The 22,628-nt window shown below is 42.1% G+C and overlaps 1 long non-coding RNA gene across 1 annotated transcript; it reads left to right on the top strand.

The window, feature by feature from the left end:
- Nucleotides 1-581: 581 nt before the first annotated feature.
- On the top strand, nt 582-22,265 carry LOC144341314 (uncharacterized). The gene is made up of 4 exons (XR_013418173.1): nt 582-842; nt 17,717-17,849; nt 18,452-20,261; nt 21,966-22,265. It is a non-coding gene; the product is annotated as an uncharacterized LOC144341314 (long non-coding RNA).
- The last annotated feature ends 363 nt before the right edge of the window (nt 22,266-22,628 follow it).

Here is a 22,628-nt window from a genome sequence, read left to right as displayed (position 1 = left end):
ACCCATTTACTCACAACTTGGATCCTGCAATTAAAATTTTGCTATCGTTGCTTTATTACCTCTATTGATCCTCTCAAGAGTAGCAGTCTATGAGTTTTGACAAAGGCTTACTTGTGTGACCCAGTCCTAACCAGATATAAAATATAACCTTCATCTCAGAAAATTCTTTCTTGCCCCTTCCCAGGTAATCCCTGCTCCTACATCACTGCCAGAGGCAACCACTATTCTAATTTTTTAAAACTGTAAATTAGTTTTGCCTATTTTTAATTCCATGTTACTAATACCATACAGTATGAGCTCTTTTGTATATAAGCTTCTTTCATTTACCACAATATTTTTGAGATACATTCAGGTTGTTGTGTGTAGCCATTTATTTTTTAAACCAAAATAATCTCTATTCATTTTTAGAGATTCTCAGATTAAGAGTTTCTTTTAAAAGCACCAGGAAAAATAAACTTTTTTTTTTTTTTTTTTCAAGGTAGGGGAGAGAGAGTTGAAAGTAACCCGAGTGAAAGGTACTTTGGCCTCTTAATTTTCATGATAAAGAAGTTGAGTCCGTCATTGCTCCAGGGCATGCGGACTGGGCTGAAACAGGAACCCAGATCTCCTGATTCACAGCTTGAAAGGGTTAGGAAGGTAGCTGAGTGGGGTGGTTGTCTGAGTCGAAGCCATGTGAGAATAGAGAGTTTCGACAGAGCTTTGCTTTAGCGGATGTGAAACTACACTAACCTCATGTGACAAAATATCCTCGGAGGCCTTGGTGTGGAGCCAGAGGAGGAAGTTTGACATGGCCTCTGGTTACCAGCTCCACCTCTGAACCCACTGGCCCAGGATGACTTATGGTGAGCTTTTTGATTTGCAATAAAACTAGACATGGGACAGAGAAAGCTTTTCTACACCATGCACGAGGCAGGGCAATGCTAAAGGAGGAAAAAAAAAAACAACAACCAAGAAAGACACCTTCAGCCACATGGCCCTCCCATAGCAGGGGACCTAGAGCTGAAAATAAAACACCCAGGGAGGGAGGGATGCTGTGGTTACAGACAGAGCCTTTGTCTCCCGAGTGCACGTTCCAATTCAGCCCAGGATGACAATGACCTGGAGGTTCCTGCCTGCCAGCTGTTGGCTGGCCTTTGTGAAAGTCCCCGAGCTCCGGGCCAATGCTTAGCGGGCAGGTATCCATATCGTGAAGCCAACTGGCACTGCTGGTACCTTTGTTGATGAAGTGAGCACAGCCACTGGGAACCAAGGCTGCTGGTGCAGTGTTGCTACCAGCTGGCAGGTGCAAACCCATGGGCAGGTGCCCTGGGGAGAGACAGTTTGTGCTGCCATGGTAACCGATAAAAAAAGGAGGTTTCTTCAAGGTCAGTTTGCCCTCTTTTCTGCTAGAGGATATTGTGAGAGGAAGGAATGAATTTGTGGCAGCCCTGACTTGTGTGTAAATGTGTCCTTCATCTGTTTTGAATTGACACTTCTAATCGGATCTAATATTAGTGTCACCACTGGGCAGATCTGGGTATTGGTGGGTCTCCTGGGGTATGTCATTGTGGACAAAGATCAAGTCACTGGAGAAGTCCCAGAAGAGACGTTCCAGTGTAAACCAAGCAGGGTTGAACAAAGAATTCCAAAGGTGATTTTGAAAAGGCTGACAGTCAGGTTGGACAGGTTCTTTGGGCTATTCCGGGATGTGAAATTAATGCGGACGTCTGAGGCATGTCACCCTAGATGTCCTTTGGCCAAACTGTCCAGGGTGCAAGGACGAAGGGACACTTGTCAGCTTGCTTGGTGCCTCACAAGTTTGCCACGATGCATTCATTGTAAAGAAGCAAGCTTTCCTTATTACCATTGTCCTTCTCTCTGTAAACCTGCTCATGCCTTTACCTTGGGCAAATGCATTTTCTGGCTTTGATTTAAAAGTTCAGCTTCTTGATATTAATATTTCTGTACTTCACTCTGATAAAAGCTGTTCTGACTCAGGTCATTGGCTTGGGTGTCAGTAATTTTCCCATTTACCTCTCTTGTGCGTTTTTCTTATTCTGAGATTTCCGTTGGCAGAAATAATAGCATCGTATTAATTAATTAATAGCATTGTATTATTGCAGGGTTTTTGTGAACCCCTGGGAGAATTTTACTCTGTTCTGCTTACTGGGATGCTACCAAAATTATTTAGTACGTTGACAATCAGAAATATTAATTTTTTTGGATAAACTCTAAGCAACTTGCCTGCAAGTGTAACCATGGACGTTGGCCTCAGCTTCCCAATGTACAAAATGAAAAGATTAGATTAAATGATGTCTTCAGGTCCTTGCCAGCTAGTTTTCTAAGATGTTTGATTTTAACATAAAAAGAAAACCTGTGAATATATTCAACAAATAGCAGATGGAATTTACAAAGCTCTGCACTGGATCCTTGTATTCAGTAAATATTTAAAATTCATCTACCAAGGCTGGGTGCTGGGGCTATGGAAGCAGATGCAGCAGCATCTTCTATTCTGAAGGATCTCATAACCTAACGAGGAGGGGTCAGAAGAAACAAATTCTTCTCAAAATTGGCAGGAGTTTGAAGACAAAATTCTGCTTGGGAAAAGAACTTATCTTTTGGTTTGGAAGGGCATCTAAACTGACATATTTAATGTAGAAAGAGAAGTCTTTTTCCCTGAGCCCCCGCAACTGGCAGGGCCAGAACTAAGGTGATACTGAGTGAGGCACTTGCCTGGGATACCAAAAAAAAAAAAAAAAAAAAAAAAGGGTCGAGGGGTGATGTCAAAAAACTTAGTGATTAAGATAAACAGCACCATAAAGTAGTCTCTTAAAAATCAAAATTAATGAAAACAAAATCCCTGATGAACAAAGGATGAAAATTTAAAATAAAGAGAGGATCTGATCCTGCATGTGTATATGCCCTTGCCTCACTTTCCTCCCCCTGATCTTGGCCCTGGTTCTATTAAAAGTTTATATAGCTTGTAATTTGATTTTTAAAAGCATAGCATTAAAATATTAGAATATTTTAATATTAATATAATTTAGCATTTTATATTAAAATATAAAATATTAAAATAATAATTAGTATTATAATTAATATTAATATTAATTAATAATATTTTATTACAAATCTGGAGGCATCACATTACCTGACTTCAAACTGTACTATAAGGCCATTGTCACCAAAGGATGGGGGGGTGGCAAAAGATAAAAGACTACACATTTGGTACACCGTACACTGCTCGGGTGATGGGTATACCGAAATCTCAGAAATCACTGCTAAAGAACTTATTCATGTAACCAAACACCACCTATTCTCCAAAAACCTATTGAAATAAAGAAGTTTTTAAAAAAGAACATTAAAAAAACTTACCAATTTGATTTTAAAAACAATTGCATTAAAATAGTAAACTATTTTAACATTAATATTAATTTAATATCTTATATTAAATATAAATATTAAAATAATATTAAGGTTCAGACAAAAAATAGTAGAACAGAGTTTAGGTTTTTAGAAGGCTGTCAATAGAGGGAAAAAAGAAGGTCCTGGAAGGGGCCTGGGTTTCTGGAAGATGATGGTGCATAGCTGAGAAATTCTTCATAGTGGAGAATGGTTTGTGATTATTTATGAAAGAGATATCTAATAAGGGTTTTGAAGTTGTTCCTCACTCTATGTTGTCTTTTATCCCCCTTTACCCATTATCCTTCAGTTAGAAATCTGATACATACAATAACTCTTGAATTTATGCTGATTTGAGAAATAGGATGGAAGAAGGGTGTCGTCCAGGAAGTGGGCTAATGAGAGAGTAGGAAAGATGTAGAAACCAGGAAGGATGTAGCAAGGACCGCCTCAGGAGAAGGGAGAGGACTGTGAGGGTGGGTGGCTCTGGATGTTCTGAAGTACAGAGGATGCAGCCTTGAGCTCTAGCGTTTTGTAAAATTAAAGGGAATCTCTTAGGCAGCAGACACTTGGCATGCCTGTGAATCAATCATGACAATATGTTGTTGCGGCCCATCTTTGGTGTGTCACTCCAGGTCCACTTTCTTCCCTTGAAGGCTGCCCGGTATGGACCACAGGAAAGGGCTCCCTTGACCCTGGATTCCAGCTGGAGTTCCCTCCAGCACCAGCAGATAATTGGAAGGAGGGCGGAAGAGCCAAACTCAGGGCTTTTCCAGTGGCTCCTTTCCTGAGGGTTTGCTCCAGACCTGCTGCATTCCTCTACTCAAGGTTGCAGTTCCTGTGAAGCATCCCTCTCCTTCTCCCTCCAGGCTCTGAGAAGTACTTCTTCCTCTTACCTTTCCAGGCTAGGGATAGTAACAGAACTCCTCTTAATTTGCCCAGGGGTATGCGCTAACTTTGGTGGTCTCCTTATACTCTGCTTCTTTGTAAAGAGTCTCTGTTTTAAACACTCTTCAGTATGAGGTTGCTGAGACCTGACTGATACAGATGTGAGAAGGACTAAAAAAGGTTTGTACAAAGCATTATAGGTTGGAGGTGGAGAAGGCAATCAACTGCACAGTGGGAGGGGAGCATGGGGTAGGGGCATGGAGGGTTACATGAATGAGGTTTGAGGTGAATCATGTGCAAGGGGATATTTCCCTGGGATTAGGGTAGACCCCAGCCTGAAAATAGACTTGCATCTGCCAGGCCAGAGTCTGTAGAAGTAAATCTTAATGATTTGCATGGTCATAAAAGACAATGGTTACCCAGTGGGCTTTAAAAGTCAGAGGCAAATACTATCCAAAGCAATCTACAGATTCAATGCTATTCCTATCACACTACCAATGTCATTTTCACAAAACTAGAAAAAACTATTCTAAAACTCATATGGAACCAAAAAAGAGCCCAAACAGCCAAAGGAATCCTAAACCCCCAAAACAACAAAGCCAGAGGCATCACATTCCCCGACTTTCAGCTATACTATAAGGTTACATTAATCAAAATGACATGGTACTGGGTACAAAAACAGACAAAAAGACCAATGGAACAGAATAGAGAACCCAGAAATAAAGGCATACACCTATAACCTTCTGATCTTTGACAAAGTCAACAAAAATAAACAAGGACTCTTTATTCAATAAATGGTACTGGAATAGCTTCATATGCAAAAAATTGAAACTGGACTCCTACCTTTAACTATATGCAAAAATTAATTTGTGATGGGTTAAAGACTTAAATATAAGACCTCAAACTACAAAAATCCCAGAAGAAATCCCAGAAGAAATCCCAGGAAACACCATTCTGGATATCAGTCTTGGGAAATAATTTATGACTAAGTCATAAGCAATTGCGACAAAAACGAAATTGACAAGTGAGGCCTAGTTAAACTAAAAGGCTTCTGCACAGCAAAAGAAACTATCAAAAGAGTAAACTGGCACCCTAAAGAATGGAAGAAAGTGTTTGTAAACAATGTATCTGACAAAGGTCTGACATACAGAATTTATAAGGAACTTAAACAACTCAACAAGCAAAAGAAAAACCCATTAAAAAGTGGGCAAAGGACATGAACAGACACTTCTCAAAAGAAGACATACAAGCAGCCAACAAACATATGCAGAAATGCTCCACATCATGAATCATCAGAGAAATGCAAATCAAAACCACAATGAAATACCATCTCACAACAGTCAGAATGGCCATTATCGAAAAGTCAAAAAACAGATGCTAGTGAGCCTGCAGAGAAAAGGGAACGCTTATAGGTTCTTGGTAGAAATGTAAATTAGTTCAGCCACTGGGGAAAGCAGTGTGGACGTTTCACAAAGAACTTAAAACGGAACGACCATTCAACCCAGCAATTGTATTATGGGTATACACCCAAAGGAAAATAAATTGTACTACAAAAAAGGCACATGTACTCATATATTTATTGCACTACTCACAATTCGAAAGACATGGAATCAACCCAGGTACCCATCAATAGTGAATTGGATAAAGAAAATATGGTACATATATGCCATGAAATACTACACAGCCATGAAAAAGAGTGAAATCATGTCTTTTGCTGCAACATGGATGCAACTGGAAGCCATTATCCTAAGAGAATTAGCATAGGAACAGAAAACCAAATACTGCATGTTCGTACTTACAAGTGGGAGCTAAACATTGGATACTCATGCACATAAAGATGGGAACAATAGACACTAGGAACTACTAGAGGGGAGAGACAGGAAGCAGGGCAAGGGCTGAAAAAAATACTTATGGGTAGCATGCTCACTACTTGGGTGACAGGATCATTTCTATCCCAAACCTCAGCATCATGCCATAAATGTATGTAACAAAGCTGCACAAGTAACCCCTGAATCTAAAATAAAAGTTGGAATTACTTTTTAAAAATTAAAAAAGAAAAAGCCCAGGGAAACTCAAACAATAAAATAGCCATTACCCCTACTCCTTTAATTCTGTTGATAATCTGGCATGCTTTCCTCCAGATTTTTTATGGAGTTGAAGTCACACTTCATACAATTTCGGATCCTAATTTTCCTAAACATTATATAATAAGTAATTTTCCTACCATTGAAAGAAGCTGCAAATAACTGCTTGGAGGCTGCACCTTATACAGGAAGCCAAATAACCTTAAATAACCAAATGCTATTACATCATGTAGATGTACTATGAGTTTTTAAAATGCTGTAGTGATTTTGCACATTTATATCATAAATTTTTTTTGCTTGTTAAATTTCTTGCTTGCTAGCTAAACATTTTTAATTGCTACTAAAAAAAAAAAAAAAAAAAAAAAAAAAAACCCACAAAACAAAACCTGGCTGCAGACGTATCTGTATTTCAGGATTGCTGGGTTATTAAAGATTTTGGTCATTTGTTTATTTTGTTTTCTTTCTTCTTCTTCTTTCTTATTGTTAAAGAAGATTGAATTTTCCCTTGGTGAGTGAGGCAGAGAGGAAAGGGTGCCAGAGACCCCATTCTGAGGGTAGGCCCAGTAACTTGACCAGGAAGGGGCTCCTTATGGATAGACATTAGCTACAGTGATGTTGAGTCCAATTTTGTATAGTGCCTTCCCAAAATTTCCAAACCTTCAGTGTCCTGTATAATACAGCTGTACGTTAGTGGTGCCTTGTGGAATGAAGGGGAACAGTGTCCCCGCAAAGCAAGGAGGGCTGTGAGGGTGAGCAAGAGGGTTGAGAAGCTCAGCAGGAGCCAGGAGCAGGGGTTGGGAAAAGAGTGACTGGCACCCACCCAGCAGGAGCCTCCTATGGCAGAGCCTATGGAAGCTTGAGATGGACACCAGACTTCCTGCCGTTCAAATAATTACATTTGAATACTGAAGAAAAGAGAAGCCCCCAAGGCTGAAGGATTCAGTTGTTATGTCATATAACAGCAAATAAGGGAAAACAGAGGAAGGGTTCAGTGGGGACATATTTCGAGGGAAAGATTTGGTCACTTACTGTGTTGGAAGGTGATGGGCATTAGACCTGGAGGAGGGAAATACTATTTTATCAGAACAATTCCTGCAAAATGATCGAGAAGGGTACATGAAAATTTGTTCAGGGTTTTTGGAAAGAGAGAGGCTAATCCTTTCTGCAAGTCTTCTTTTATAAGGTTGAAATGTGGCAAGGTGAGCTATGATCCAACTTATCTGTAATAGGATCTTATAGGAAAGAAATTAATGTTCTGATGGGCTTGAACTCCAAAAGAAATAGAATTACTTGGGTTTTTCTTGTTCATCCCATGATGAAGCTAATTCAAATCTAAACTTAGTTGTGACTTTTACTGAGTGACTTTTTTCCCCATTAGAATCCCCAAATAAGTGACTTATTTATTCTCATGTTATTATTCAAACTATTCTTCAGCTCACACTCAGCCTCTGTTAGACATGAAGCTGGGAAATGGCTGGGAAAACATTTGAGACATGTTAGCATTTTTCACATGACTTTGCCAAAAGGGGTTTCTGTATTCAAACTGAGGGCTTCTACCTTGAAAGCTGTCTTAACTTAGCATTCAAATCTGCTTTGCAAGATCTTGAATTTAGAATTTCAGCTAGGTGTTGCAAGTAATTCATAGAATGTTTCTATTTTTCTTGGGAAATGAAAACAGCACCCCTTTGGGCAGCGTTTAGAGAACCCTAGGAAAGTACAGGGCTAAGGTTTTGATGTGTCTTTTATTGTCATATTGATTGGATAAGCTGTAATCTGGGAATCTCTCTTAGAAAGGAGCACATAGGACTTTGGCAAGAAGGCTGTTTTAATAAAAAACAATCTTCTTTAAAGGTCAGAGGCCGGTTATGTAATGTGTAAGGTAGGATAAAAGGCTGTTCTTTCTGCATCAATAGAATCCTATGTGTGCCTAGTATGAAAAGCAATACTGAACATCCCTATCCAATATTAACTTAAGGAAAACATTAGAATACTTTCTTCTGTCCAAAAATGTATTCCTTTATGCAAAGTGTCTCTGGACTGGGAAGCAGGACTGAACTCTCCAGCATCAGGCATCTGCTTTTGTTGTATCAATGTGGTTCTCAACAGGACATGGTGATGTCTCTGATATTTGGTCTCGAATATCTGAGCTTTTTGGTCTTGTCTTCACTTTCATCAACAAGTTGAATGAAAATAGAGAAGACATATTTAGATGTTTGTGGATTACATAAATTTGAGAGGTTTTACTGACTGAATCAGTATTTCTAAAATAGCTCCACATGTTAGATCAATGGACTGAAACTAAGGGAATAAAGTTAAATGAGAAATGAATATGAGATCTTCGGTTAAAAAAACAAATTGACTGGAGATGACTGGCTCAACAGAAGTTCATGTGAAAAGTCTCATGCGTTTTGTCACCGAGGAAGTCCAGTGGGAGTTGGTTGCCATGTGGTGAGCATTGAGTCTTAGAGTGCATTCACGGGAGTAGGATCCTCGGATAGAGGATGGCAATGGCTTGTCTGCATTTTAACCCTAGTCAAACTGCAGCTGAGTTCCATAGACTTAATAGGGTCCAAGACAAATAACAACAAACAAACAAACAAACAAAACCAGAATTTGTCTGGAGACAGTCAACCAGCTGGTTAAAAATCAGACAACTGTGTCACATCTGGAACTGTTGCAGAAATTGCAGAAATCATGATTTAGCTCAAAATGGAAAAGCTCAGGAGGAGGCATGAGTGATTTCTCTACGGAAATATTCATCTGAAGGGTTGAAGGTTTTATGGAATTAGAGTGCATGTAGTAGTGGGGCAAGACCAGGATGAACGTCTGCATGTTTAAGGGAAATCAGATGGAAATTGATGCAAGAAAGGATTCTTCAATGATCTAATGAGTAAGATTTGTTCAAAAGTAGAATGGACTGGCATGGGAACCAGTCCCCTGACCCTGAAGAATGAGGCCAGGTCCCAACCTTCTGGCAAAAATTTGTAGGGGGAACAAAGTTTAAGTTGTACCAGATCCCCCTACAGATTCTGTTCATTGCGAAGTAGGTACAGGTTTTTCCTGGGGCTGTTCCTTCTCCCCTTTATCGCAGCTATCACTCTGGGAAGGACAGGATCAACTACATAGCACCCTAATGTTAATCACCTGTAAAGCTTGATGTCTGGAGCCCACGGGTATTTACACTTCAGCAAATTTCCACCAAAACAGACATACATCTATTCATGCAGAGTACACTTGCTTCCACCAACAAACATGGAATATCACGATAATGGGATTTTCATGTGCAACAATAAGCTCCTGGAAGGAGACATTTGGGCAGGGGGTCAACTTACATCTCTTAAGTGAAAAGACACAAGCAAGCCTTATATCCTGTAGAAGTAGAAAGTCAGGGATGATTCTTCCTCACCTGTCTGTTCCAGACAGTATGCTGGTCTGTTTCCTCAAGGCAATTAGCAATCATTACCTAATGGGCTCGGGAGAAATAGAATACAAGGAACTGTTACTATTCCTTTTTTCTTTTTTTGAGATGGAGTTTTGCTCTTGTTGCCTAGGCTGAAGTGCAGTGGCACAGTCTCAGCTCTCTGTAACCTCCGCCTCCCGAGTTCAAGCGATTCTCCTGCCTCAGCCTACCTGAGTAGCTGGGATTACAGGCATTCACCACTACGCTCAGCTAATTTTTTGTATTTTTAGTAGAGACGAGGTTTCACCATGTTGGCCAGGCTGGCCTCGAACTCCTGGCCTCAGGTGATCTGCCCACCTCGGCCTCCCAAAGTGCTGGAATTACATGCGTGAGCCACCACACCCGGCCTGTTACTGCTCCTTTGTGGTGGTGTGGGATTGAAAGATCAATGGGAACAGTAGCTGTGATCTTAGTTTGTGATGAGAATGTTTTAGTTACCACTTTCCACTCTAGGTCACTTTATCTCAGTAGAGGAAGTGGACAATGAAGATGAAATATTTGGACATGGCTGCAATCATAAACTCTCAGCTTTAGAAGAAGATTATTTCTCCTTTTTCTTCTTTCTCTCAGCCAGCAAGGAGGATAGAACAGGGAGGGTATCCAAGCTGCAGGGAGGCAGGCTACCAAATATTTTTGAGGTGAAGAGTCGCTATCCCAGGAGACGGCAGAAAGGGCTGGGAGGAAGGAAAGAACTGAGGAGTATTTTTCTCCCTCATCCAGGAGGCGCCTGGAGACCCCTTTCTGAATCCGGCATCCTCCGGTTGGTGTCTTTGCAGGGATGTGCAGGAGCCCTGTGGAGTTCCTGCGGAATCCTGCAGCTGTTGGGGCCTCAGAGGAGATGGGCAGCGTGTCTCCCAGTCCTTGTTAGTCCCACAAATAGCCCATTGAGGGGAGCAGGAGAAGGGAGAGGCATCCAGGGCTGCCCCTGGGGTCCCTCAATGGGGGCACTGTTTAGGCTTGGGTGGAGGCCAGCCCTGACACCATGCTGGTTGTTAAGGCCTCATTCTTCCCAAGGAGGCGGCTGGAAAGGCAGCAGAGCAGCTGAGGCTCCAGAAAAGGTACCGCTCTTGTTCCTCACAAGGCCCGACAGACAAACGAGAGGAAGCCACTTCCTTTTTAATTATTTTCTGTTGTTCATTCCATTTACATCCCAAGCGTTTTCCCCCCTTCCCTCTCACTCTCGTTTTACTACTCAAGACCCGAAACTGATGGGTTTTTCCTTTCTCTCCCCAGTCTCAACTGAAAGTTAGAAATGATGTCAAATTTTTCTGTTTTGTACCAATCTCACTGGGCATCCCATCCAAGAAGCACCCTGAGAATGGCTGCAGTTTTGCTGTTGCTCTTGAGTAGTTGAAAGACTCTTTCAAAATGAAGAATGAGGCTTTGGAGGTAGCAAAATACTAGTTAACCACTGCGGGAAACAGCTGTTGTTTTTCATGTCTACCATTTATACACCTCTTTCTGTTAACACCACCTCCTTCCATACTCAGCCCATGGGCTTTGGTGGGGTTGATCTGACTCATGGATCCCCCATTTCGGGGGCGAACAGAGCACCTGCCAATGGAAGCCTACATCTTTTATTCTTCTGGCTTGGGTGAGGGGTACTTGGAACCAGACTGGTCCAAGTCCGTCAATCCTGAAATGTTTTGCTGAAAGTATTAAGAAAGAGACTCCATTTCTACTGAGATTGATGAATGGGTACAGTGTAAGTTGAGAAAAGTAAAAGAGAAAATAATCACTTTTGCTACCACGTGGGGAGAGTCAGTGTGAGAATACAGGTTACAGAGGAAAACTGAACCAAAATGACAGACCCTGATGACATAGGGTACAGACTGGACCCAGGTATGTCTGAAGCTAGCACACTGACCTTTCAGTTATGCTGGTCAGTATATTCTTTTTTTCTTCATTTGTCTTATTTGAGCTGTGTTTCTGTTAGATGCAACTGAAACTACCTTGTATCTCTGAGTCATGCAGAAATATTAAACTTCCTTCTGCTTCCTAATCCCTGCTCAGGCTACTCTTATTTAATTATTTGCTATAGTGTTTTGCTCCAAACAGTACCAGAGCTAAGATGCCTTAACACTGTTTGAGATTTTAGCCTTGATGAAAACAGGGCTTATCCACTCGGCTCCTATATGACTGGACTGGGTAACAGGCTATATTGGAATCCCTACCTGCATCTTGGATCTGTGGTAAGAGCCTCAGCCTTTCCCATTCATCCAAGGGTCATTTATTCTGTGTCTACTGCATGCCATGGAATGGCTTGAAGTATCTCATGGTCAAGGAGAGAGACATTGGTGTAAGAGCAAAGAAGTATGGTGGGCACTGCGATGAGAGTCTACCTCTGCTTTCAAGGGGAGGATTGAGGAGGGAGTGGCCAGTTCTTAGCAGGAAGAAGAAAGGCCTCATAAAGGAGGCAATGCTTGAGCTGTATCTTCAAAGAAGAGTAGAGAGTTTTCAGCTGGAAAAAAGTGTGGGACAGACAGATCAGTCCAGCCTAGAATAGAAATGTTAGCTGGACAACCTTCTGGCATAAAAATCTATCAGTTGTAGGACAGAGAGGCAGTTCAGTCTTGTGCATTGATCACATGTTTCATTTGTGTGTTATACTGTATAGCACATAGCAGTTGTCCCCTCCCTCCTGTACTTGCAAAACTCAGAAATACATATAATGTTCTCTTACTGCTAAGCAAGGTTAAATAGATGGTTGAGTCAATTGTGGAAGGTGGACCAGCATTCCATGTCTAGTCACCAGCTTTGTGGGGATGTCACTCTTGAGGGGACAGCAGTATTGGTAGCAGCAGCATCTTTGCTACTTCCAGATCCAAGTTAGAACTGTATGCCCTTAAAATAAATTATCCGTTGGTGGACCCTAATTCCTCTTCAGCCCTTTCAGTAACTTTGTAAGCACTATGTTGCTACACTAAATCCCTTTTGTTTCAGATATCTAGGGCATGTTCCGTTGTCCATTCTGAGCCCTGATGGATACAGTGTATTAATAATGTTTTAAAAAATGTTTTGAATTTTATGATGTTTTGACATCTTGAAAATTTTGCTGTTCAGGGAGAGACCGACTCTCCTAGGGTCTGTCTTACAGATAACAAAGGCCTCGCCTTTCATAGGCAAACAAACCAATAGAACAACGGAGTCTATACCTTCAGTAACCCCCTTTAACTCTCATATACCAGTCCAGTAGTTATCTGTCCTAATTCATTCCAGGGCCAGGTATCAGACAACTAGAGACCACTCGTAGAGCCCAAAGCCTGCCAGAATGATTCAAACTAGCCAGTCTGAAACTGTTTACTCTACTCAGTTTTAGTTCTCCTGCAGAAACCGCAATGAAAGCTCCAGTCTAGGCTTTCCCCTCCTTGCTCCTGCTTCTGCCTCCTGACCAAAACCCGGTGCTTCCTAGGTGGCCTTGCATGGTGTTGTATGCCTTCTCTGGGGGAAATGCAAGTGATAAATATCTTCTTTCAATAGCATCAGGCTCTTCGTGTCATCACTTGGTCACCTCCATAAATTAAAATCCTGTGGGTACAATCATCGAGCCATACAGTTCCCCACTGTGAGGTCTGTAAGGGTCAAGACCTTGCTTACCTTGTTCTCCATCATGTCCCTAGTATGCAGCTCAGTGTCTGGCAACAGTAGGTTATCAGTAAACAGTTTTTGAGTAAGTGCATGAAAAAATTGTAATATGCACATGCATGTATGAAAATTTCAAAAGATGCCATAAGGCTGCACATGTCAAGAGATATCCTTCTAGCAACAAGTGTTATGTTGTTACAGGCTAGTAGTTACTGTGAGCTAGACTTGATGGAGAAGTCCTGGTAAAAATAAACTGGATTCTGGTGGATCAGAAGAAATTGGATAGGATAAAAAAGCGGGGGGCATTCTAGGTATGAGTCCCCAGTGCTACTATCACTGTACACTGATGACTAATGTGTACTCACTCCTGAAATGAGGACTAAGTTCCCTTTCAAAGGCATATGGGCTTACAAGTGAAGGGAAAAGGTCTTGGCATAGTGTTCTTGGGTTTTGCCAAGCCCTAATGTTGTGTTTGGAGGCCTCCTCTGCCCCCAGGCCACAAGAATTCCCCTGTCCCTATCCCATACCCACATCAAGCATGTTTCCAAATCTTCTGGGAAGCCACACAGTCAGCAGTCGGATCTCTGATCCTGCTTCAGAACAAGCAAGGCAAGATCTGAGTTCAGTTAGCAGAAATTTCCATGGGGAGCATTTGTCCAGAACGTTGGCTGACAGCCTCTCATCCTCCTGAGCTCCAGGAGTGGGTGAAAGGTTTGGTGGACAAAGCTCTCTTCATCGTACAGGGATTACAAGGGACGGGATGTGATTGAGGACATCTTTACCCACCAGTCCCAGGTGGATCAGTGTTACCAGAAAGCCACTAGCCTTATGAGCACTCTTTCACCTGGCAACCAATCTAACCCAATGCCAGTTTCTCATTTCATGGTTTAGCTATAAAAAGAAGTTATTACTGGCTTTAAAAATGGAATATAAGGAACTCTTGGAATTGTGTTAAATAGATAAATAAGGTTTTACCACAGTTTGAAGTTCTGACACCAGATTGACTGGAGGTCATCAAATTAATTAATCAGAGATGAGCCTTGTTATGTAAAAGTAAGAGAGACAGCAAATGTTTACAGAAGCTTTGCAAGGCTACAATATCTGTTCTCATACCACATTCAGGGTTAGAAATAAGGTGAGTGGATGAGGCAAAAGCTCTAGGACTTCTGAACATTTTGTAAGGAGGGGCCTATCCATGCCTAGGAGAACATTTGAGAGGACTGTGCCCTGGGGGCTGTGCTAGTACTCTGTACCTCCAGACTTCACTTGATTGATATGAGTTATCTTCCTTTGTGTTTAGTTGAAATCAAGTCTGGTCACTGGGGGAGGGGGAGGCCTTAAATTAGGAAATTCCTAATTTTAGAAAAGAAATGTGAGAGTTCACAGCTGTCATATTTAATATGCTCTGAGACCTTATTGCTTTGATGTCTAACCTAAGCCTTCATTCTATTAAGCTAGTGGATTACATTTCTTAATCTCCCTAAACTTTAGTTTCCTCATCTGTAAAATTCCTAACGACTTGTTGTGAGGCTTAAATGAGAAAACTCATATGTATTTCTTAGCCTATCCTGGCACAGAGTAAACCTTCAATATGCATTAGCCATACTTATTATTATTAACATATAAGGCCATCAGCTCAAAGAATTGTGGACAAGTGAATTGCTAAACCATGCTAGACTAGAGATTATAAATCTCGAGCATCTCCTAGTCTCTGCCCTTGACTTGTTGTATAACCTTTAGGCACTTGCATGAGCCTGGGAGTGGGGAGAGATTGTCCTTGGCACTACAGCAGGTCATATGCTAAGGGCTTGGAGGGGGCATGGTTGACCAGAAGCTCACAGGACCTAGGCAGGGTGGCTTACCTGGATAAAAAAGTCCCTCAGTCTGAGGCTGCATAGGTCTGTAGGATCCATAATGAGGGAAGTGGTGGTTGGACTCACCTAAGAGCGCCAGGGTTTGAGAAGAATACTGACAAATTAAAGAATATTACAGGATGATAGATGTTCACTGGACCACGTCTCTTGAGGTCCAGTAAAAGGAATGGAAAGATAGATTAGGGGTAGTAAGATTCAAGCTCCAAGTAATTTGAAACCTGTTGTAGGATAAAATCTAAGATCATTAGGTGAAAATTATGGAGAGGCATTTTTGGCTCTATTTCCAGTTAGGATGGGAGTGGTAAAACCTTCTAGGAGATAGCAGTGGACTGGACTGCCTTGCAAAGCAGAGTTTCTGAGGCCATTCTCACTGTCTAGGCTGGTTCTCAGGAACATTGAGGCGGGTTCTAACCAGGAGCATCTGGAAGAGACTCAGTACAGCATTGTGGATGGAAGCAATGGCCAAAAAAGATCTTCCTGAGTAAATAGACCCCAGGAAGGAGTAGACATTAGGCAGACAAGGTTGGAGAGTCGGTGGGGGAAAGAGGAACAGGGAAGGAGAGAGGGCGTAAGGGGTGCTGGCAATGGTAAGTTGTTTCCATGGCAGGGGCACAGAAGTGGTGGGGAATGAGTGGAGAGGAGGGCAGAGAGTGCTTTCAGGGCTTTTTATGTTATCTTGAGGAGCTAGGACTTTATGCTGAGGGATATGAGGAGCCCCAGAAGGGTTTTAAGCAAGGGAGTGGCATGGCCACGTGGTGTTATAGAAGGATCACTATCATGGCATCAAGGACCTATGTAAAGGAAGAAGAGAATCAATATTTCCTGAGAACCCACCACAAACTTCAGGTAAGAGGGACAGCATGCCACACCTATGACCATCCTGTGAATGGCAGCCATCTCTACTTCATACATGAGGACATTGAGGACCACAGGGGTTAAGTAGCTTTCTCAACACTGCCCAGTTATTATTAACTGACCAAGCAGAGACTCAAAACCAAATGGATTTGATTTTAAAGTCTGTGCTTTGCTTCCCTTCAATGAAGACAGAACAAAACAAATCCCCTTTTTGAAACTATACCCAAATATCAAATCTTCAGAGGAATTTTACTTAGCCATCTGCAAGACTGTGAGCATGCCTGAGCGTGCCTAGCTGTGGATCGTTCCCCTTTCACGTGACCCATTGCTCTAAGACCCCTTTCCTCCTGGTTGAGATTGTTAGACAAGGGCCAGTCTGATACTCCTTTCCAGGAACTCAGGGTTAGGGTTCTGAGGAGTCAGTTTTCTTTCTGTGTAGCTGGACACTTGAGTGCCAAGGGACAGCTACAGCCCACTACATGGAGAAGCAGAGAAAGACAACTGCAGAGAGAAAACACTGCAGATGGAGGAGCTAGGACTTTATGCTGAGGGATCTGAGGAGCCACAGAACGGTTTTAAGCAAGGAAGTGGCATGGCCACATGGTGTTGTAGAAAGATCACTCTCATGGGGTCAAGGGCCTATGTAAGGGAAGAAGAGAATCAATATTTCCTGAGAACCCACTGCAAACTGGACGCTTCAGGTGAAGAGAGCATCCCCCACCCAGAGCCATCCTGTGGATGGCAGTCATCTCCATTTCATAGAGAGGAGAGGCCCAGAGACGCCAGGGCTCTACAGATCTTCTTATGGTCCATCTGGATTTCCTGAGACCTTCTCATCCTAACATATTTCCCCTTTTGGTGTAAGTTAGCTAGAGTTAGCTTCTGTTACTTTGGAAGAAGTATCTCATGGGAGTCAGTCCTGTGCTGAGGACCAGCCACCTTGGTGTTCATGTGATGGTTCTTGGGAATGGTTCTTGAGGTTGAACTGCAATGCCCCTTCCATGCCACATAGTCTTGCTGGGTAACTCTCCTCATAAAATGTTCAAGAAAGGAAGGAGACATTTGCAAAATATGGATGCTATGAGAATGAGCCATTTGGATCCCTGAAAAAAGCCTGCATTTGACCCTGGCCCACTCCTATTCAGAGGTTGGCTTCCCAGTCTGGGCATCACTCAGGCTCTTTGTTTCTTGTTTGCTTTTTTTCTGAAGTATCTGGTTGTTGGGTGTTTTGCAGCTCAGGCTCACTTTTACTAATGGAAAGAGAAAAGATACATTACAAACCAAGCAAACTTGCCACTTGTTAACCACTAAAGATTTGGCATGGCAACAAGCTAATGCTAATGTCTCAATTCAAGGTTTGGGATTGTATTAGTCAGGAATCTGCAGAGAAAAAGAATTCATAGGATATATGGAAAGAGATTTATTATGGAACTTGGCTCTCATAATTATGGAGGCTGAGAAGTCCCACAGTCTGCTATATGCAAGCTAGAGAGTCAGGAAAGTTGGGGGAGTAGTTCCAGCCCAAGCCCAAAAGTCTGAGAAGCAAGGGAGGGTGTGGCACTAATGTAAATCCCTGTCCAAATTCAAAGGCAGAACGAGGAGTGCTGATGTCTGAGGGCAAAGATGGATATCCCAACTCAAGCAGAGAGATTGACTTCTCCCTTCCTCAGCCTTTTTGTTCTATTCAGCCCTCAGTGGATTAGCTGATGACTGGCTATATTGGTGAGTATGAGCTTCTTTATTCAGTCTACCAATTAAAATATTAATCTCTTTCAAAAATACTCTAGCAGACACAACCAGAACAGTGTTTTACCAGCTATCTGGACATCCTTTAGCCCAATCAGGTTGACACATAAAATTAACCATCACAGAGATTATGTGTGAATTGGAGGTCAAGCTAACAACTGAGAATATATGTTCTCAAAAGAGGGAGGCAAGGAAGCAGGTGGAGCAGGGGGTGGTGGGAGATGATGGGTGGCAAAATGAAGAGAAGAGGCTTGGAGGTAGAAGCCTGCCCTCCCCAAGCTGCTGGAGTTATGCCTACCACAGATGCAGTAAATGTCCTCCGGAGAGAAGAGGAGCATTAGTGCTAACTTGTGGGGCAGCTCGTTATTCATGTTGGAAATAGGGTTTAAAAAGTAAGGGAGAAGTAAATGAGAAAAATCCCTGCCCTGCTGCAGAGGGTGGGAGGCCTCAGTGAGTCCTGGGATGTGTTGTCAATGTGGAGTTTCTCCAGGCTGATTAAGTGGAATTAACTCCGTGGTCTGGGATCTTACAACCTCCTGTTGCTCTCATCTCTCCAAACCCTTGTTTTACCTCTACAGAGCCTCCTGGAACCCTGAGGAATTTATTAATGAGGTCCAATTATGAAAAATTTCAGGATTTTAATCAACTTTGGATGCAGAGCTGAAGGTCCATCTCCTACCCCACCCCCCTGAAACTGTACATGAAACAAGACCTAAGAGGAGCTGCATGCTTGATTTCCCCTGGGTCCCCACCTCCAGCCCTCTCACCCTTTCCGTCTACAGCCTCTCCACTCCAACGTTGCCGCATCCCCCACCCCTGGCCGTCACACAGAGCAGAGGACTTCAGTTACTCCCTTAGTTTAAAACCTGCAGGACAGGCAGGCCAGTAGTCCTGGCTGGCTTCTGTCCAAGCTCTCCCCACCCTCATTTGTGGCTTTCATCTAGGTGTTCTGAAGAGACTTTTCCTGGCCATTTCCACCCTTGTCTTCTGCAGCAAACAATCTTCATTTCCTCCTCCAGGATATTTTTGAAGACAGATTAGAGGCTTGAAAAAACACTTGGAATAACTCTCTAAAAAGGTTTACAAAACACTGGTGGAAGGAAACAAAGGCAGTGTGGGAGAATCAGACCCAAATTATGCTCTATTTATCAGCCTGTGTTGCCTCAGGGCCCGGGTAGCTTGGGTTCTTCTTGGCCTGTGGAAACTGCAAACTTCTGGGGCTCAGTCTCTGCGGTTGCTCCTCATGCTGGGAGATACGGCCTCTCCACCAGCTGCTGTGGGAATGCCACATCTGGCATTCCTGCAGCTACTTTCTCTCCAGGGAGAAGCCAGGGATCCACCCTGTGCAGTTTCACAGAATGATGCCGAGACTCCTGGGAGCAGGGCTGTGAGCTGCTAACATCCTCCCGGGTTCTGCAGGGCTTGGAGGCTCCGCTCAGCGGATTAAATATTCTTCTTCTGGGAAGACATTTAAATGGATCGTGGCACAGCATGGCCAGGTTTTCCAGAGCTGAAAATTCCTTTTATCAAACTGGAAGGCATGGTTATTTCTTCAATTTTTTCAAAAAAATGAAACTAAGTCATCTGGAAAATTGACCTTCAGAAGTGGGCGCTTTGGCCCTGCCTCTTTGATGAAGCCTTCCCTGTCCACTGTAGCCAAGAGGAACTTCTTAAATTAGCTAAGATTCTTTTGGTTGCAAGCAACTGAAAAGCCACTTTATCTCCAAGTTGAACAAATTAGAGCATTTGTAGGCTCCTGAAATCAGGGTGGGAATAAATTTATTCTCAGGAATAAATGGAACCTGTGGGGTGCTGATTCTGGCTCGTGCTAGTTCTTGAGAGCCAACTGCTTGATTTTGAGGGATTTTGTAAGCCAGTTGTTAAATATAACATTATTAAAAAAATAAATCATTTAAAAATTATATTAAATACAAAAGTAATAAATTCTAAAACCTCATTACTTCTCAATTATTTTACTGCATTTTGCTATTATCTACACCTTTGAGTTTCTTCGTATCTGTGGTGTTGGTATGGTGGAAACCCTGTCCAGTGTTGCTGTACTGTGCTAATAGGTGTGCTATTACACATCTCTTTCCAGCTCCATATATATTGATGTCATGTTGGAAGCTTGAAAATGGCCATAGTGGAGGCATTTAAATCATAGAAATGAACAAATGCTTAAAACCAGGGCTTAATGTATTGTTTTGTTGATTGTCTAGATTCTAGACTTAAGAAAGTGATGAAGAAAATGTTGACAATGCAAATTGAACTTGGAAGTATGTTGTATCTGCAGTTCTTACATTGTGAATAGCATCGAAAATTGCTAAGATCTTTCAGATTTTGAGAACAATTATTTGACTTGACAAAGCAGTCAGTCATCATTGAAAAGTAAGTCATGCTCCAGTATGTGTCTGTGTTGATTTCATTTCATTTTACTCACAGAAAGAGAATTACCAACCACCATTCTTGTCAGAACTACATTTGGAGAACTAGTTGTTAAACAATGACCAGCACACTGCTGTCTTTGATGTCTCTTATTTCATATTTCTAGTTATTTCTTGGTATTGGCTTTCTTTCCTCAGACCAGCGTCTTCCAACAGGCTAGAACTGTGTGTTTTGGCAACCCCAAAGTTCATGTGCCCAAGCTTCATTTCACAAGGGGGTCAGAAAGAAGGAACTCTCTCACCTTAGTTCCAATTTGAAGACACCAAGGAACTCTGATTGGTTTGATTTGTATCACACGACCAGGAATGCACAGTTCTATGACTGGCCCAATAGAAGCACATTGTCTGTGTGTGTGTGGGCGTGTGTGCATGCGTGCACGCGCACATTAGGGACAAGGCGATCTTGAAGACAAGATCCTCAGAAGAAAGAAGTTGAGATTGAAAGAAAAAAAAAACAGGAGATGTAGACAGATGAAATAATAGATGTCCTTTTTACCATGTGACCATGTGAATTTAGGCAAGTTATTCAATCTTTCTGAACTTCAGTAAAATTGAGATAATTGAATCTCTTTCATAGGGTTATTGTGAGGATTAAGTAAACAATGTGCACAAAGCATTTTGCATATAGCAAATACTCAGATTATAGTTGTTGTAGCATTATTTGAGGTCGCATCATTTTTCCTAGAATGTACACTCTGAGAGAGTAGGTTTTTTGCTAATATTTTATCCACTTTTAGCATCCTACATAGCATTTTTCTTACACGGCATAAGTGAATATTTTTAGAAAATTTTAATAAATACTTCTAGCAATAACATCTTCACTGAGATAGACTCTACTGTAAATCTACTCTGCCTATTATGTACTTACCGTTTAATAGATAATGGAAATCACATCCTAGGCCTCACATCCCATCAAAAAGTTCTAATGGATTGAGCATTTCTTTGAGCAGCAAGTAAGTGTGCATGCCTGGGAAACCCCAATTTTTCCTGCCTGTTTACAGACCAAAAAAAAAAGAGAGAGAGAGAGAGAGAATTCTTTGATCTAGGACAGATCTGCAGATAACCACTTACCTGGAACATATTTCATTAGTTTATATCTGGCTGGTGGAACTTTTTGTTTTCATTGTCTGTGTTTTACTTTGGGGAGAAACAACCATTAGTGGCTGGCTTTTATTTTGTATTTACATGCAAAAAAAGAGACAGAGAAAGCTTTCAAACTGAGGCCCCAGGTCCTGGGGACTAGAGTATGCTTTATCTCTAGTATTCCTATCCAAGTTCCTGAAGCTGTGGGTGAGACAGCCTGGGCCCTGAGCCCTGGGCCTTGCTTTGCCTGTTTTTTCCATTCTCTGCTCTAGACTCTTGCCCTGTCTTATCTCTTTCTAAATCAGGGTAGTTCCTACAGTTAATTTGCCCAACTCACTTTGCATAATTTTTCCTCTGAGTTACCCCAGAAATCTCTAAGCAGGTTCACTGATTCCCACTCCAATCCTAGCCTCTGTCACTTACATTTCCAGGTAGCGGCATTCAGTCAAGTGGTTTGGTTTGTTTCAGTTTGTGCCCATCTTCTCCACTGAGCAGTCCTGCTGCTCTCGCCTCCTTGTGGAACCACAGGGCCCTGCTTACCCAGTGTGGCATTCATTCCCAACAGCTCCATTTGGATCCAGTGGCCAGCTCCTTCTACCAAGTAGAGCTGATTGGGCAGCAGACAATGGCAAGGAAAACTAAAGAATGTCACTGACCACAGGCCTGCCGAGAGTGAGACTCCTGTGCTCCCGCTGTGTCATTTGTGATTTCCCTTTCTTGTGTCTTCTATGCCAGCATGGATTCAACCTTTGGTTCCATCTGAAAGTGTCCACTGAACAATTGTTATTCTTAAAATATTCTTCGATGTATGTGCAGAACCTCTGAATTCCATTATATGGAGAAATAAAAGCATCTGTTTTCTCCAGTGCTTCATTTTATACCTCAAATTCTGCTGAAGTGATTTAATTTTCTTAGAACCACCCTCTTTTATGCTTTCCTGGTCGACTTCCTTTCCTAGGTTGACAAAGCAAGCTGAGGATTTTCCTATTAAGATTTTTAGTTCCAAGCAACAGAAGTTAATTTACCTGTGTATTTTTCTATGGGTGTGCAGGGCAACTCCTTGCTATACTTTCACTTACAGAAGGGCAATAGTGACAACCTAACAATGGTTAGGCCAAAAGCAGGTCCCTGCTGTTGCAGAATAGAAGCTACCACAGAATGAGCATGTACTGTGTGGCTCCTATTGTACCAGGTACTTAATACATGATCTCATTTAGTCCTCAGAACA

This window comes from Macaca mulatta, chromosome 6 (assembly GCF_049350105.2).
Source record: "Macaca mulatta isolate MMU2019108-1 chromosome 6, T2T-MMU8v2.0, whole genome shotgun sequence".
Classification (NCBI taxonomy): Eukaryota; Metazoa; Chordata; class Mammalia; order Primates; family Cercopithecidae; genus Macaca; species Macaca mulatta.
The sequence above is the reverse complement of the archived record's forward strand: the minus strand, read 5'-3'. Positions and strand labels throughout refer to the sequence as shown.